General features: G+C 37.0%; 1 long non-coding RNA gene across 1 annotated transcript in view; it reads right to left on the reverse strand.

Moving 5' to 3' along the window:
* Positions 1 to 439: 439 nt before the first annotated feature.
* LOC128147923 (uncharacterized) overlaps positions 440 to 16,028 on the reverse strand; it is a 124,457-nt gene continuing 108,868 nt past the window's right edge. Inside the window, exon 3 of the long non-coding RNA XR_008237135.1 lies at positions 440 to 513. This is a non-coding gene — a long non-coding RNA (uncharacterized LOC128147923). The remainder of the gene's footprint in view (positions 514 to 16,028) is intronic.

Consider the following 16,028-nt stretch of genomic DNA (forward strand, 5'->3'; position numbering starts at 1 on the left):
AATGTACAAGTCAGTGACAAAGAATAGACTGAAGCTATTTTGACCTAACATCAAAGTTTTACATTTGAGGATCATATGGCTTATTGCCCTCAGTCTGACATGAACATGAATAGGATTTCCATTAATGGTTTTACATCAGCATATGGCCCTATCCTTGCAATAAGCCCACACAGATAGATCCCCTGCATAGGCAGCCTTAGATGAGTCACTGGCACTCTGCGCAGTCATCTACTTGTATAGAGATCTTTGCAGTATCAGGACCTGTATGCTTAAAAAAACCCAATTTGATAGCATGCATTGTTGGCAATATATGTTCCCTGCTCAAAAAACGTGACTGAAAAGGAAACGCATGAATGCGATAACGTTATGCAGAGACTTTAATATTACCTGAATATCTGATTTTCTGTGCCATTTGCAGCTTCAGGATTCTGGGGCTTCATCAACACTGCTCATCAGAAATCATACAGGTAAAATTGTGGCATTTTGTCTTCCCGTGAACCAGGCATCCAGAGTCTGTCAAGTAAAAGAGATAGTATGGAGCATATGTAACTTTTGAGGGGTTTACACTCACATAAATCTTTCTAACATGGCTCTCATCTACAGCAAACATCACACAAAGTATTCCTAGAATGTAAAAAAGGAGACTACTTCAAAAGATACATAGGAATTCTGCAGATAAGAAATCTAGATTATGATCTACATCAAATAAAATGATTGAGGATGGGATTTGTAAGATAGCTTGAGTAAATACTCTTTCACAAGATATGCTTACTAATGACTGTTTATTGAAATAAATATAAGATATTTGGAAAAAAGTTCATATTTCTTAAATGCAACAGAAGTTTCAAACAGTATGTATACTCTAAAATCCATTTGGTAATTGTTGCAATTTTAAAATCACATTTCCCAGTTTTGGGGTTCACCTTATCTCCAATGCATCTAAATCCCAAAGTATCAGAATAACCTAGATCCCAGTCCTGAAGCTGATATTTGGGGCAGACTGATTTACAGGGATGAAATTCCATGAAGATTTAATGTGTATGCAACTGTGGCACTTTCCATAGTTTCATCATGGCCCCGCTTTGCATAAGTGTTTGGACCAAAGTGTTTGCCCCAGCCCAGATTTTTTCTTTGAATCCATGGTCAGCTGCAAAATATTCTAAAATCAATGTAGCATTATCTGTTTCCTGACATTGTTAACCAGTGTTATATAGACCAGAAAAACATTTGTGAAAGCCACGATGGACCATCTATAGAATGAAACAATACAGCAAGCAGATCCTGAGACAGTACAAATTGGAGCCACTAAATCCACAGCTCTTGAAGTCAAACTCATTAGCCTGGTACTCAAGCTACTAAGCCTTAATTCCCATCCCCCCAAATAAGACAGGCCATCTTGGGTGTCTTCAGAATGGCTGCCCAACATCTCTGGATTTCAGGATTAGTAAAGACATATCAAGCCTGCATCTGTTTCTTTCCACAGCATAGACATACCTGTGAAGAAGCACCCACTACTTAGTACCAGAACTTTAGTAGTTGAGAATCAAGAGGGCAGGATATTGTGCTGGTACATCAACTACAACCCGAGCTCTCTGTCTGCAGAGAAATGTTGCACAAGTAGAGCATCCACATTATTCAAAGATGGCTCAATTGTAACCAATGCACGTCCCAGAGCACACTAGTCTCTATACGATTCCCATAACATCCTTCTTAGACTGTCAAAACTGGTCATATTTCCCTTTACTCTGAAAAATACAGTGGTTTTAGTGTTTCCACTTTAAACCTAGACCCACAGCCATTGCCAAGCAGTGCCTGAGGTGCTTATAAAGGAAGTTCAAGATCAGTCAGTATAAAGAATCACATTGTAAGTTTAGAGATGGTTCTTAGAGACGAGATTTCAGACATGTTATCTGGGAAATGTAGGGGAGCCTATATAGCTCCTCATGCCATTGCTGTCTTAAATAAGCATGCCAGTCAGCAGAGCTCCATTTGCAAGCTCTAATGCCTTCTATTTCTCAGATGCTTGGTCAAACTCTCTCCTACTATAACTGTGAGGAATTCTCACAAGCTTCAATAAAAACTGTCCTTACTTTGCAAAGGGATGAATTTGATGCCTTGAGAAGCAGTCACGAAAGCTAGCATTAGGCTAGCTTCCCGAGGCTCCACTATTGACAGTGGAAAGATAGAAACTTCATCAGAGGACAGTTTAAATCTATGCTCAACTGCTCGTTGAAGAAATCCTTTTCTTTCTATTGACCAATGGGGGAAACTATGGATTTTAAATTTCTGCATCTGAAGTTACTTTAATGTAAATAACTCATCACAGTTATATTACTTTTGATTGTGACCCAAAATACTGTGGTTTTACAAAACTGGTATACTCTGAAAATAATCAGAAAGTACATGCATGGAAGACTAGTCAAACACTAGCTTGTGTGAAGTGTCTAAAAAACCCTAGTAGTGTACACATTAACCTCTTACAAACAGGAAAGCTAGTTCTAGAACACAGAACAGGAAATTCAAATGACTATCTCATACTCATTTAACTATTTCCAAAGAGTATCCACTAATTTACTGACTTTCTTTTATTCTGTGATATGTTCATAACAGGGTCACTGGGAAAAGATCGTACAAAATTACTTCTTTGTTATTTAAAAATGAGCTAAGGATATGTTATTTAATGTTCCTTGTATAATGACACATTAGATCCAGATAATTCATTTGTACAAAATGAAAAGAAATTTAAAAAGATAGGGGGTAAAACCAGAAGAGATAGCCTTTTTTAAATGACAAAAATGAAAATTTAGTGTTCCAGAAGTTCACTGACTCAGTGCAATTCTAACAATGCTATTATGTTATTATTGTTATTATTTAATTTCAGAATTTGGTGCATAATCCTGATAAACCCATTTATGTGACACATCATAAGTCGTAAAACAACATACAGTATTCCCGTAACTGGACATGAGATATTGCTTTACTAAGAATGGCCTGTGTTAGGCAAACACACAGATATTCAGTCAGTTATGATACAAATATGGTTGGGAGGCTGAAAAACCATCTCTGAGAGTACTTGACTTCTGACTTTTTCTTCATTTTCAACATGTCCCAGCATGTAAGAAGCCCTCTGGATGCAAACAACGGCCATGTGCACTTCCCCACCATGTGCACTTCAGTCAGGTAGCAGTTCCTCTGCATGCTTCTGTAGCTATTGTACAGGAAAATGCTGTAGTGATCCCTATTGCTTCTTAATTACTTTTCAAACAGCACTAGCAGAATAAGGACATCTCATGGACTGTCAAGGTTCCTGTAAGACTTTATAGGGAGTCATAATAAATAAAGGGATGGGAGAGGAACCTGTGACATTTTCTCTATAATCCTACACAATTCAATATCACCATCAGCAAGAAGTTCACCATTTTAGTCCAGATCTGGGTTGTGTGGCGGGGCATCTGTTGAATAATAAATGAAAGAGACTTTCATTCAAATGAAGGACCACAAACACTGCAGTCCTGAATTTCAGAGGTTCACATGAAGAATAGCAATTCATACTTAACTATATCATCTAATATTATTATTAATAAAATATCCTTTCACAGGAGTGTGTGCTTTTTTTCTGTGTCAACATGTTGTTGTATGAACACAGCAAATTTTTATTTTCCATTTTCTTTTAAGCACCGACATTTCTAGGACCATCTTGTTTCCATAAAGAGTTTACTTCAGTTGAAAGGCAAGATATTTCTTTTTTGTTCAAACAGCATTGACCCTTTGCTGATATCTTTACATTATATTAAATACATGAAGTCAGTTCACCTATAGAATAAGATGTCTTCTCCCCTTTTACTTAGATAACCTTAACACAAGCAGATGTGCATGACCAGATTAGAATCTCTTCTCTAAGGAACAACATCTACTTCAGAAAAGTTGCATCAAGAAGTCAAAGAAAAAAAACTTGGCATATAGTTTTTTAACAACATAATGCAATTTTTCAAGAATGATTGCTTCCCTTGGGCACTATCTCTGCTTTAGTATTTCAGTTTATATTATATTGATGTTCTCTGATTTTGTGATCTGTACCATGTTTCAACACAGGAACCACTCACTGTATGCCCCTCGGATACAATGAAAGAAAATGGCTGAACTAACAAATCTTTCTTTAAAAAAAATAAATTTCTAAATAAAGCTTCTAGCTTACTAGCAAGTGAAATATAGGCATGTTCCATAACTGGGAATCTGTAGGTTTGTCCTTACTAGTCACAGCAGATATCACGTAAAATTAAGATTGGCCATCAATACCTACGTCCTGGAATAAACGGAGGACTCTGCGGGGAGCAGAGCAGAGGCAGATGCAGAAGGACCACAGCACATTCCCAGATCCTTCCTGGAATCTGACTGGACTTTCCCACCCTGGCACCGTTGGGCTTTTTGCTTCAACTCTTTGTCTCTGTCCCTCTCCTACACTCTCTTTTCCCAAGTCTCACAGTCTTTCACTTTATCTTCACACCTCATCTACTTCTTTTCTTTCCTCACTTGACTCTCCTTCCCTTTTCTCTACTTCATTTTTTCCAGTTATGCACAATTCCTGTACAGAAGGAGTTTCAGTGAGTAAGGGAATATTGGCGTAGGCTGTGAACCTATTGGACATTTGCCATTATCATATCATGAAACGTATTACATTCCTTCTGTTGTTAAACCAGGTATATGGTCTTCACAACATGGACTGTCTTTGTGTTAGCACAGTGCACAGTCAGAGACCTTTTTTTGACTGATAGGTATTTCCAGAACCTTATTATTATCATTAATAATGTTGATAAGAAGAATGATAACAGCAATAATGCAATCTAATAAAAGCAAATAATTCTCTAAAAAAAGGTACAATTCCAAAATATTTAATTCCCAAGAGCATCATCTGGCCTGAAAAAATTAAGGATGTCTGAAATACAGACAGTTTAGCTTTCATCTTTCCCGAGTCAGCTACATTTCTTAAACGAGAACACAGGAATTATAGCATTATGCAAGGGAAATTGTTCCTGTCTGTATGCTCAAAGAAAAAAATCTGTTAAATACTTTTATAAAAGTGTCCTTCATAGTTTAACTTGATTAATAGAAGTTTACACGTTAGCCAGTAAATTCCAAGGAAGACTACACTATTTTCATACTTAATTGCATGCATATCCCTAAATTAATTCATCACTAGAATGGCAGCTTATATTTAGTAAGCAAAGCATTTGTTAAAACTGCAATTTATCTCTGAAAAATACTTCTGAGTGCAATTGAAACTGATAAATCTGCAAAGGTAAAGACAAGTTCATAGTGTCACGTTTAAGTCTAATTTGACATATGAGGTTCACTGTCATTAGCATAAAATGTGAAGTATTTCCAGATGATGTCTTCACTTTTAGGAAAGCAGATAAATAGTTCTGAGGTCTGCATGGGTATTCTTCCCTCTCAAATATCCCAGTGAGATCTTACTAACTTAATCCTAAACTTAATTTAATACATATCATTATTTTCACGCTTAATAGGCAATATCTAGTACATAAAAATGAGGGTCACCTCTTTTAATACTTGAAGACTGTGTGTGAATTAGGAAGGATCTTTATTAAAAGACTTGACTAAAATGAATGAATGAAAACTATGCAGCAATTTGCTAATGAAAATTTTATCTCTTGTAACTAGCTTTACCAACTCTTTTTAAAAACAGCAACAATGTTAAATAGTATGGAAATACTATTGTATTGAATTCTATTGAATTGTAAACCTACTATTGAAATATTAGGTTTAAATTTATGGAATAATGGAAGAGGGGTGGAGCAGAAATCCAAGAAACAGAAAACATAGTTAATTATGTTGAGTCATATAAAAGAATATTGATTTAAGGTGAATAAAATTATCAACTCTAATCTGTTCTATGACTGTTGTGTCAGTGTCTGTGCAGTTCCACTGCAGTGAAGTTCTTCAATTATTATAAAGTTGTACTCTGCAAGCTAGAAATATCAGTGGCTATTGGACAATGGCTGGATAACTTTTGAAATATACAGATATTAAAAAACAGAGATGGTTAAAAGGCAAACCATTTTACATGGTAAATTTTAGAAAACATAGTTCTGAAAGAATTCTGTTAAGTTTTTTTTTTGTACGAAAATTTGATAAAACCCAATAATTTTTAGCTTGCTTGCTTTTCCTCTCTCTTTCCTCATTTTCCCTTTCTCCCCATAACTTTTTAAGCTGAAACAAAAATAATATAAAACATGTTTCTAAGTTTCAGTTAAAAAAAAAAAAAACACCAAACATTTTTTTAAAATGAAAGAACCTGGACATTTCCAACAGCTTTTGGTCATTTCCCTCCTGCCGTTGGTGGTTCTCAGTGAAAATCAAATTCCATTTAAAAGGAACAAATGAGCAAAACTCAACAACAAGCTCCCAGGTTTGAATCTAGTAATTTTTGTGCAAATAAGTATTATACCACTATCAATGAAGCCAGATTCAGATCTATTGTTTTTAGTCAGTTAACTATAAAAAAAAAAGCTTACCAAGGTTCCACGCCTGGACTATATACCCACTGAAAACTGTCTGTACTTTCTACATTCTCTATTCTACTGCTAGTTTAAACCTGTACTAGTACAGGATACTGAGCCCATACCAATACCTATTGTGAAGTAATAGGGGAAAATGAACAAGGGACTTCACAAGGATTAAATTTTTCTTTTTGTCTGCCCATAGCTCTTCTGGCTTCCTCTCAGATGGAATACATTTCTCTGATGGTGTGCAGGAATCAAATATGACAAAAACCAAGTCTTAGCTGAATAGCTGACTTTGAAGGAAGATGTCCATCATACTAAACACATTTGCAATGTGCTCTGTGTGAACTCTCACTCAATGCCACACCAGCTTTGTCTTTTAGATAATCCAAAGTGGTAGCGGGAGAGAAAATAAGCAGATCTTCTCTGTGGTAATGTAATAACAGTTGGAAGTACAGATTCTACAGGTTTTCTGTTGCATCTTGCATTTGCTTATGGTAAGAACAAATGAAAAAATGTCCAGTGCAAAGTTTTAATCCAAGCTATTAGATTTTTTGCCTCCAGACTCTGTGACAGCCAATGGAAGACTTTTAGGAGGGGGGCAGAGAATAGGAAGCATTCACCAGAAGTCAGTGTTTTGGTTTAGGTCAAGACGAAACAGACCAACATTCAGAGGGGAACATGGAACAAGTTTAAACAAAGCAGCAGCAGGATATTGCCGCTCAAGATCTCCTTTGGTTTAAACAAAGCAGGATGAAGGGAGTTGAGAAATGTTAGTCAGAAATGCCAATGAAACCATGACTGCCGAAACATTAAAAGATTCCTTTAACTGTAAGAATTCTTTGAATTTCTGCACCTTTTGAAGAGCAGGCTAGTCTAAATCTGAAAAAAGGGAACCAATTAATCAGTGTCAGAACAGTAAGTCAATGTAATTGTATAGTAAAGCAATAAATAGTAATGAAGACCATAACACAAAAATTACATGTAAAGAAAAGCATGAAACTATTTTAGAAGGGGTTTTCTTTCCTTTTTTTTGAGAGACATCTTACAATAGCACTATTGGGATCTGTTACTGAGGAATACTACAGTAGATTGTTTTTAACAGGAAAACAGTAAGAGTCTGAAGTACAAGGAATGAATGGTAAAAGATGATATGTCTTGAAAATGTAACTGCCATGCTTTTTATTTCATTTAAAAGTCTTGAATATTTGATCTAATTCTTCTAATGACTCTTTATGCAACCCTCAGATTCTAGTAGCTGTTCAAAGTCCCAATGTCCTGTCTTTACATATTTGTGTCCACACCTACATCTCCTTGAGAGGCATTTGATACATGCTCATCCAGAGAGCTTTAGCTATGGCCAGCTGCAGTCTGCACAGAGGATTTTTGGACACACCAGTTATCCACAAACACTTTCAATGCCTTTGACAAGGTCCATCTAATTATCACTGTAGCTCCTATGGTTTGCCTGCATTATGTGTCCAGGGAATAACCATAAAGGGACTTTGTTTCAGACTACTTCTTTCCTCATAGCACAAGATGGTGGGATAAAAAAAAAGAAGAAACTTGGGCAAAACCAAACTTGTACCCTTTGTTTACCTGTCTCCTTACAGAACCTCCTTGTCCCTGGAGTTCGCAGATGACACGTGTTGGCATGGGGAGCACTTGCAGATTTAGTCTGCATGCAGAAAACAATATGCTCCCTCTTTTTTACTCCAATGCTGGCACAACCTAGACTTTCCTCCATCAATACTTTGGTTTTTGACATAAGAGAGATCTCAATTGCCCACTCTCTGTAGGAATCCATAGACCTCACTAAGAAGACTAGACATAACCTGTACCAAGGACACAGGAGGTAAGCCATATGGCATCAAACCTCATCTGTGTAATGCCTAGCAAACATTAAAACCCTTATTTGGGTCAATACAAAATACTCCTCATGAGTGCTTTGGCCAAATCATTGAACTAGACAAGATGTTTGCAAACTTACACATCGTCACAGAGTTTCCTTCTCTTACAATTTCTGTACTCTTATGCTAAAATGGTGGTTTTGAAAATATTTAGTAGGAAATGGAACCTGTCCTATTGCACCAATGAGGCTGGAACAGATACTTTTTTTCAATACGAGTTAGGTTTTTTCTCTTTTTCTTTCCCAACATCAGATCTGGCAATGGTGGATCTCAGGCCCAAGGCTATAAAAGGGGAGCAGAGGGTGCAGGTAAAATCACACTATCATTCTAAGGCATGTGCTTAAACAGCAGTTCTCTGTTGTCAAACATGGGCCAAGCAAACAGTAAGTCCAGTGGTGTCTGCTGACATACTTCTCAGTCCCAGTGAGACCATCCTACAGGATTCCTCTACGGCTCACAAGCCATCTGTCCTACCTGGCATTCTGGCATTGATGGGGAAACCCAGTGAATGCAAATTAATCAGTACCAATCTTGTTCTACAAAAGGCATATTGCTCCTGAAGTCAAGGTGAGATAATATGAGGTTATGGGGGTTAGAACATGCCTTTGCAGTAATATCATGGTGTGTATATGTTGGCAATTAAAGTTGGTCCAAACTGGGGTGCTCCAGAGTGCAATTTCAACTAGACTGCCTATCAGTATGTCCTGGGATCTCTAAGACTTGGCCAGCTCTGGAGTTTCCCACATGCTGTGCCAATAAAGCCACTCTTACAATGCCCCAGGAGTGATCCAAAGATAAGGCACCATTGAAAATTACAGAATTTTACCTATGGGGTTTCACAGGGGTACAGTTGCAGAAGTGTAAATGCAATCACTGGGACACAAATGACTTTCTGAATCATGTTGCTTCCTTGTACTCTCTGTAGAATATTACCATGTATTCTGTACTTAATTTTCAGCAATAATATGTATCATACCCGACAGATAGAATGCTTAGTGCCTTCTTACTGGTACATTCACAGGATCCAGTTTTCAGATAGCACATGCAAAGATATTACTTACTTCAGTGGATGGATGGCAATCAAGACTAAAATCTTCTTTAGGAAGGGAAATAAAACAATGAAGGACCTTGTTAGGACTGCTGAGTGAGTCTGTGGTATTCTGTACAGGGAAGGGTGCCCAGACACCCTTCAGAGTTCAATGTCTGTCAGGAAAGTGCCTCTCAAAGAAAAAAGTAATGAAACCTATGAAACCTCGTAAAAGATCTTATGCATTTTTTTGAGAGAGTGTGTGGTGGAAAGAGTACACAGAATCACTAAGCAGGGCCTACCACCACCACCAAGAGAAACAACTGACAAGACTTTTTTCTGAGTACACCAGCCTGGCCGCATGTCAAGGCATACCAATCCAACCCCAGTAAGATTAAGTTACTCTCTCTCCGCTTTAAAACCACACAGTGGAATACCCAATAAAAATGTTAAAAAGATACATTAGTTTGAGAGGCCTAAAACTGCTATCATGAATAGCTTGATATATAAAAGTCCATAAGTTCTTTGTTTTCTTCAGTTAAACATCATATGTTTTCTTAACCATGTAGTGAAGAGCAACTATAAATACTAGGACAATCTACTTTGGTCAAATACATTAAGCTTGAACACACATCCCTAGGGGGTTATTGATTATCTCTTAGCCTATCTTTCAAAGCTGATCATTAAATTTGTTACTTGGGAAATCTATCCCACTTAACATGTTGGCCTGAATCAGGCTTTTGAGCACCTCAAAGTCATTCAGTTAGAACTAGTTAACACAAATAGGCTTCTAAAGAAAAAGAATCATACAAGATTATGTGGTCCAAATTCTAATCCTATTACTTAAGTTTCCTCATAGGAAAGATTTATTCTTACAGTCTTAGCAAAACTCTATTGATAAAACACTTTATTTGGAAAAAAGACATAAAAATAAACTGCTTTGCCAGTTTCTGGCATACCTAGAATTAAAGCCTGAGGAATCACTATTCCTGTGTTTTATGTGCGTTTTAGCCTGACAGCCATTTTTCTTTTACGCTAGTGAACTGCATTTTGAAAGCTATTTGAACTATTCACTCTGAGAAACAGGCCTCTGACTTCTAATACTGCCCAAGGAACCTGATTTCCTCCAGATTTAATATATTGATTTACAAGGCACCACAACATAGAAAGTCCTATTAAAGGAAAACTAATATAATAAAATTTGTCAATATTCTACCTAGACCAACTTATAAAGAGAAAATAACTTTCAGGAGGTGTGTCTTAAATGGAGTTTTACAATGGATAAAGGGTCAGATAACTTCCGTCTGGAACCTGAACAGAACAGACAAGAGCATTCTGTTCTTTGGATTGTTTTGAAGCAGTTTGTGTTGTCCCTGTCATCTACCTGAGAACAATGACTCAGTTACACTTAAAGTTAATTTTAAGTGAATGAATATATCTCTATGTGTTCTCACATTGTCCAGGTAATTTCTTCACCCATAAGCCTCCAATGCACTCAATTCAGACTCCTAACATTTCCTGCACAGGTGTCCATCCAAGAACATCTTGTCAACAGTCCAAAAGGCCATTGAGTTCAATAACCGTATGGATGCAGAAACTTCACAAGATTCAGAAAGGCACACATGATGCTGGCTGGGGCTAAATAAAGCAGGAGAATGGGGGGAAAAAGAACGGAAGTGATGGAGAAGTTAGCTACCCTGTTAATGCTTATTAGTCACCCACCTTTACTGCTCGTCATCTTAGATGCACAAAATGTTTCTTAACCACAGGAAAGACATATTATTTAAGGAACACAATGCCTTGATTAAAAAATTATTTTCTTTCTTTATCTGATAAGAGAGATTATCGTGAATCACACAACATGGTCTCCATTTAGCCAGCAAGGCTAAGTCTCAGATGAGAAAGAGTTGGGTACTTTTCAGTTCTAGAGTTTTCAAAGAGCAGATTATCCCTGCATGAAATCTAAAGAGCACATATAATAAATAAAAGAGTAACCACTTTTCAAATTCATACACTTCCACTTTGGAAATATAGCAACACTGCAATTCTAACCTCAGGTTCTGTTTATCCAATGACTATCTAAAGCACCGCTGCATGGAGATTAAAAAAGCTACAGATCCAGTCTTTACTATGACTCTTACATGGAATTTGTCTGAACTTGTTTCCACTTACACAGCAGGCCTCATGAGATATTTTCAAGTTTGCTAGAGGGGCTTTTCTTCTTCCTGCCATGCACTTCACTGGACATCATTGCAGATCAACCTCTTTCTATCCTTAAATTTATTTAATTAATGAATTGTCTAGATTTTACTTATCTGAAGCAACTTATGGGTATCATCTCCAATTTTAACACAATCCCAAACCTATTGACTGAAAGCTTTATGTTACTACTTGTGTAGGGCATAAGCCAGATCTATCCCAATCAGTTGAAAAATTAAACCTTGCTTTGTTTCTTCCACTTGTTGCTCTTAAGTTCACTGCTGCTGATGATTTTCTTGTTTAAAAAGATCCTCATCCATTATTTTAATCAATACAAAGGGTAAAACAGAAAAACAAGAAATACAAAGTTTTAAAGTTTTATTGACAGCTCCAGACTCAAACTCCAAATGAGAACTCATGCCAATTTTAACCTGTTAAAGTTATATGTGCATCTTGATTTTCAAAAATGTATAAGCAACTAAAAATAAAGGTTTTCAATAGTAAAGGTAAGTAATACTACTGTTCAAATTTTTAATTTATTCTTAGATTTGCCCACAAAAAGTAGGTCAGTAATTGATTTTCCTATCTTCCTAACATAATATGCTCCCATAATTCTTAGTTGGTTAAAAGCAGTTTTGATTGTTAAGCTTCAGTAAAACTGTGTGACTTGATAGTAAGTCAGCACTTATGCTTGTATGTAAATACAAAAATAGTTAGAGAACTGGTCCTGTATTTGCGTAAGCCTCAAAAATACAACATTTGGTAACTAGTGATATTTGAATTAGAAACTTGTTGAAAAAAAAAGGAGAGTAGTTTGAATCTAAATATTATCTCCTTAACTCAGAATGGTGAGACACCATCTCATTTCACTTAGATGGGAAAAACTGACACTGTGGAAAGTTTCAAATCATCTAAATATATAAGAGGGTTAAGAAACAGTAGAGTATCCTAAACTGCTGAGTCCAGCTGGCTGACAGGTGTAATACGGAAGACACCAAAGGAAGAATGCTATCATTTTGAACTTAAATGTAGAAAAATCACAGGTTTATCTGCATCTGTGATTCAATTCCCATGCTGTTTTGAAATTTGTAGAGGAGTAGCCCCTTTAACAGAAAACAGAGTAACTCCACACATACTACTTCTTTATGCTACTAATAAGATAATTTAACTGCTAGCTTTTTACCACCTATTGTATAAATATGATGCTATACTGGCAAAGTGTTTGTCTGTCAAATTATTGAACAAATACCAGCATGTTGCTGAATTTTTCTTTCAAGAATATCTATCATATTAAAATGATGCCAGAAAACCCAGAAATACCAAAGAGTATGTGAAAAGAGCAAAGAAAAAGAACCTATAAATCTAGCTGATAATTTTGTAATTAGTTTTGCTTAATACACCTTATGTTCTTTAAGGGATAACCACAGTGACCTAGGTTAAATTATACAATGGTATTTGAAAACTATAGCACTATGGGGCATTGCTGTATTCTTGTTTTCATAAATTATTTAATACAATTGAAAACTTCTTAGACCTTCCATACACACAAAATTTTCTATGAAAAATGTACAGTACAAGAACTATAGCTTTACACTTGGCTTCTAATAGAAAAGCTTTGGTATTGTCATTGGATTAGTACTAGATTAATTTTCCAGTTCTTCTACTCTGTAAGAATTCAAGTAGCCTAGGTACCTTACAGGTACCACTGAGGTGCCACTTATTCTTGATTAATTAATATGAGGCCTTAAATCTTCTTATATCTTCTGTAACAGTATTGTGTATGTTCCATTACTTCCATATTTGACATTTTCTTTTTAAAATGTCACAATGCACTCTTTGCAGTTAAGAATCTTTCGCCCAGTCTCACATTAAAAGGTCAGTGTTTAATCTATCAGTCAGAGACACCGTAGTTGTAACTGTGGGACTTATGGTCTCTATGCTGGATTAGCCTAAGTAGAAACAGCCCCCAGCAGGATGGCATGGACACAGAGTCTGAGGAGAAGTCCACTGGGGGAGAAACTAGACCTTGCAAAGGAACACTGGAGCAACCTACGTAAGGAAAGCACAAGGGAGGGGAAAAGACATTTTTTCCTTTTCATTGGGCATTTTGTATTGCTTATGTGGCCCGGTGCAGTGTTGTGCAAAGATACCCAACTACTACAAAAATAAGCAATGCAGTCAGTGCATCACTCCACGTAGGCTAACATGACACCCAGAGAAAGGGTTACCTTGAATGTTTCTGCGTGGCATGTTACGATGCTAGATCATACCAGCTGAGCAGATGTAGTATCATATCCACAGTTAAAATATCAGGCTATATCTAGATATATCATTACATTTTCACTATAGAAGAAAACTGGTCTCTCACAATACATCTATGACACTACATAAAACAAAAGGCCAGAGGGGCAAGTTGGATCATCAGGGCTGTCTCAATGCCAAGATCTCCCGTAGTAGCCTGCTTTCCTGCATCACACTGGCCTGTCTCAACAAGCTTTTCCCCTGGACAATGTCCAGGCACAGCTGGGACTGCATATGCTAAAGACAGTTCCCAGTAGTCGGTATAGAAAAGGAAAAACCAAATCTGGGTTCCTTTCTCTCTGCGTAATCCTCCAGCAGTGTTTCAGTAGGATTTAATGCCTTAAACATCCCCATATGCCTGCATGCTACATCCCACGGCATGCAACACATATTCTGAGTTTCACAGTCTGCACATTATTTCATGCTATTGACACTTTAAAATGACCCCCTCCACCCAAACGCACACAAAATTTTGTCTTGGGCTACTGAGGCCTGGAAGAAACACAGGGCCAAATGCTATGTATACCAGGGAATGATCTCTGGGTCTATTCTGTTAGAAGTACAGAAATAGTGCCAGATACCAGTGTTCAGTAATTATTTGCTCTTTTACCAGGTACCATTTATAAGTACAAGAGTGTAATATGTGTACATCGGCCAGACCATCTTTTCTGCATATATGCACTTGGAAGGTCAGTCATGCATTTAGAAAAAGGAATTTACTAAATGGCTTTTGAAACAATTTTAAGAATTATTGAAAAATCTTTTTACCACTATTTAAAGGATAGTCACCCATCCTGTCTCTGATCTTTTTCTGGCATACATATAATATCACTATCAGGAAAGAAAACGATCTCTACATATTTTTGAAACCATTTTGTCATGAAGCATAACACAGAGAGCATGGTATTCCAGAATGCCTTTGCTTTGATGGGATAGCACAGATGTAGGCCTATGTACAGCTGTATGCTCTTTATGCTAAGGAACTTAAAATGGTTCAGCAAACTTTTGCTTCAGAATATGTGCTGTGGCATGCAGCAGATCAGGGCCTCACACAGGGTTGAGGAAAACAGGGTAAATCTGAGGTATAGTGCTTATATCAGTAAGCATCCCAGAACTTGGGTATATTGCAACACGTGTTTCAGTCAACAGCATGACAGCAGTGACAGCATGTCATGACAGTCTCCCTCTAAAGCTGTAGCCAGCGATAATGAAAATGCCTGGTATCAGGTACCATTACTTAAAGGATTATAGCTCGTCACCACTGTGGCTAGATAAAAATCTCTGATGGTATGATATTGACACTAATTCTAACAGCTTGTTATTACTGGTTTTAACTATGAAAGGCACATAATAAGTGAATGAGGGCACCAGCTGTGTATGCAAGCTGACAGAACATCCCTTTGTGACAGTGTTTTGGAAATCCTACTGGTTTTCAGAGGAGTGCTTATATCATTTTTGTCAAGGAGAAATTCCTCGGTAAAGCCAGAGAACAAGTGAGACTGTGACTCTAAAACATCAGTTTAATTGCCAGATCACTGAAAGAGATGAGACACTTAAACCTCAGCTTCCTGTATACTAGGGGAGTGCTTTATATTTTATACTCATCCATAATGGTGTTCTCTCTGTAACCCCTGTTTGTAGCCACTATAATTTTCCCGTAAGTAATGTCAGGAGACATTTCCTTCAGTAGGCCAAATACTAGCAGCTGAACTATACAGTCACTTTCTCTGATTTTTTTCTGTCAAAAAAATCTAAGGCTAAGCACAACACAGACCAAAAATACCTGAAAGCTCACACACATTTGTAGAGTGGAAGCACTGTCACCCATGCACTCTGTTTCTCATTTTCACAGCCCAAGGCTGAGCTTGTCACTTTCAGCAGGCTTCACTCAAGACCTTTGTCCTTCTGCTGACGCTCAGGCCATAAGTTCACAAAGTCTCTAGTCTGAACTAGATATTGCAAGAGAACTTAACATAAGTTTTGTATCAAGTCAGTAACATGTAATTCATTTGGCATATACTAGAAAGACATTCAAATGATTGAATGGATAAAGAACTAAAAATCTTCCAT

This window comes from Harpia harpyja, chromosome 1 (genome assembly GCF_026419915.1).
Source record: "Harpia harpyja isolate bHarHar1 chromosome 1, bHarHar1 primary haplotype, whole genome shotgun sequence".
Classification (NCBI taxonomy): Eukaryota; Metazoa; Chordata; class Aves; order Accipitriformes; family Accipitridae; genus Harpia; species Harpia harpyja.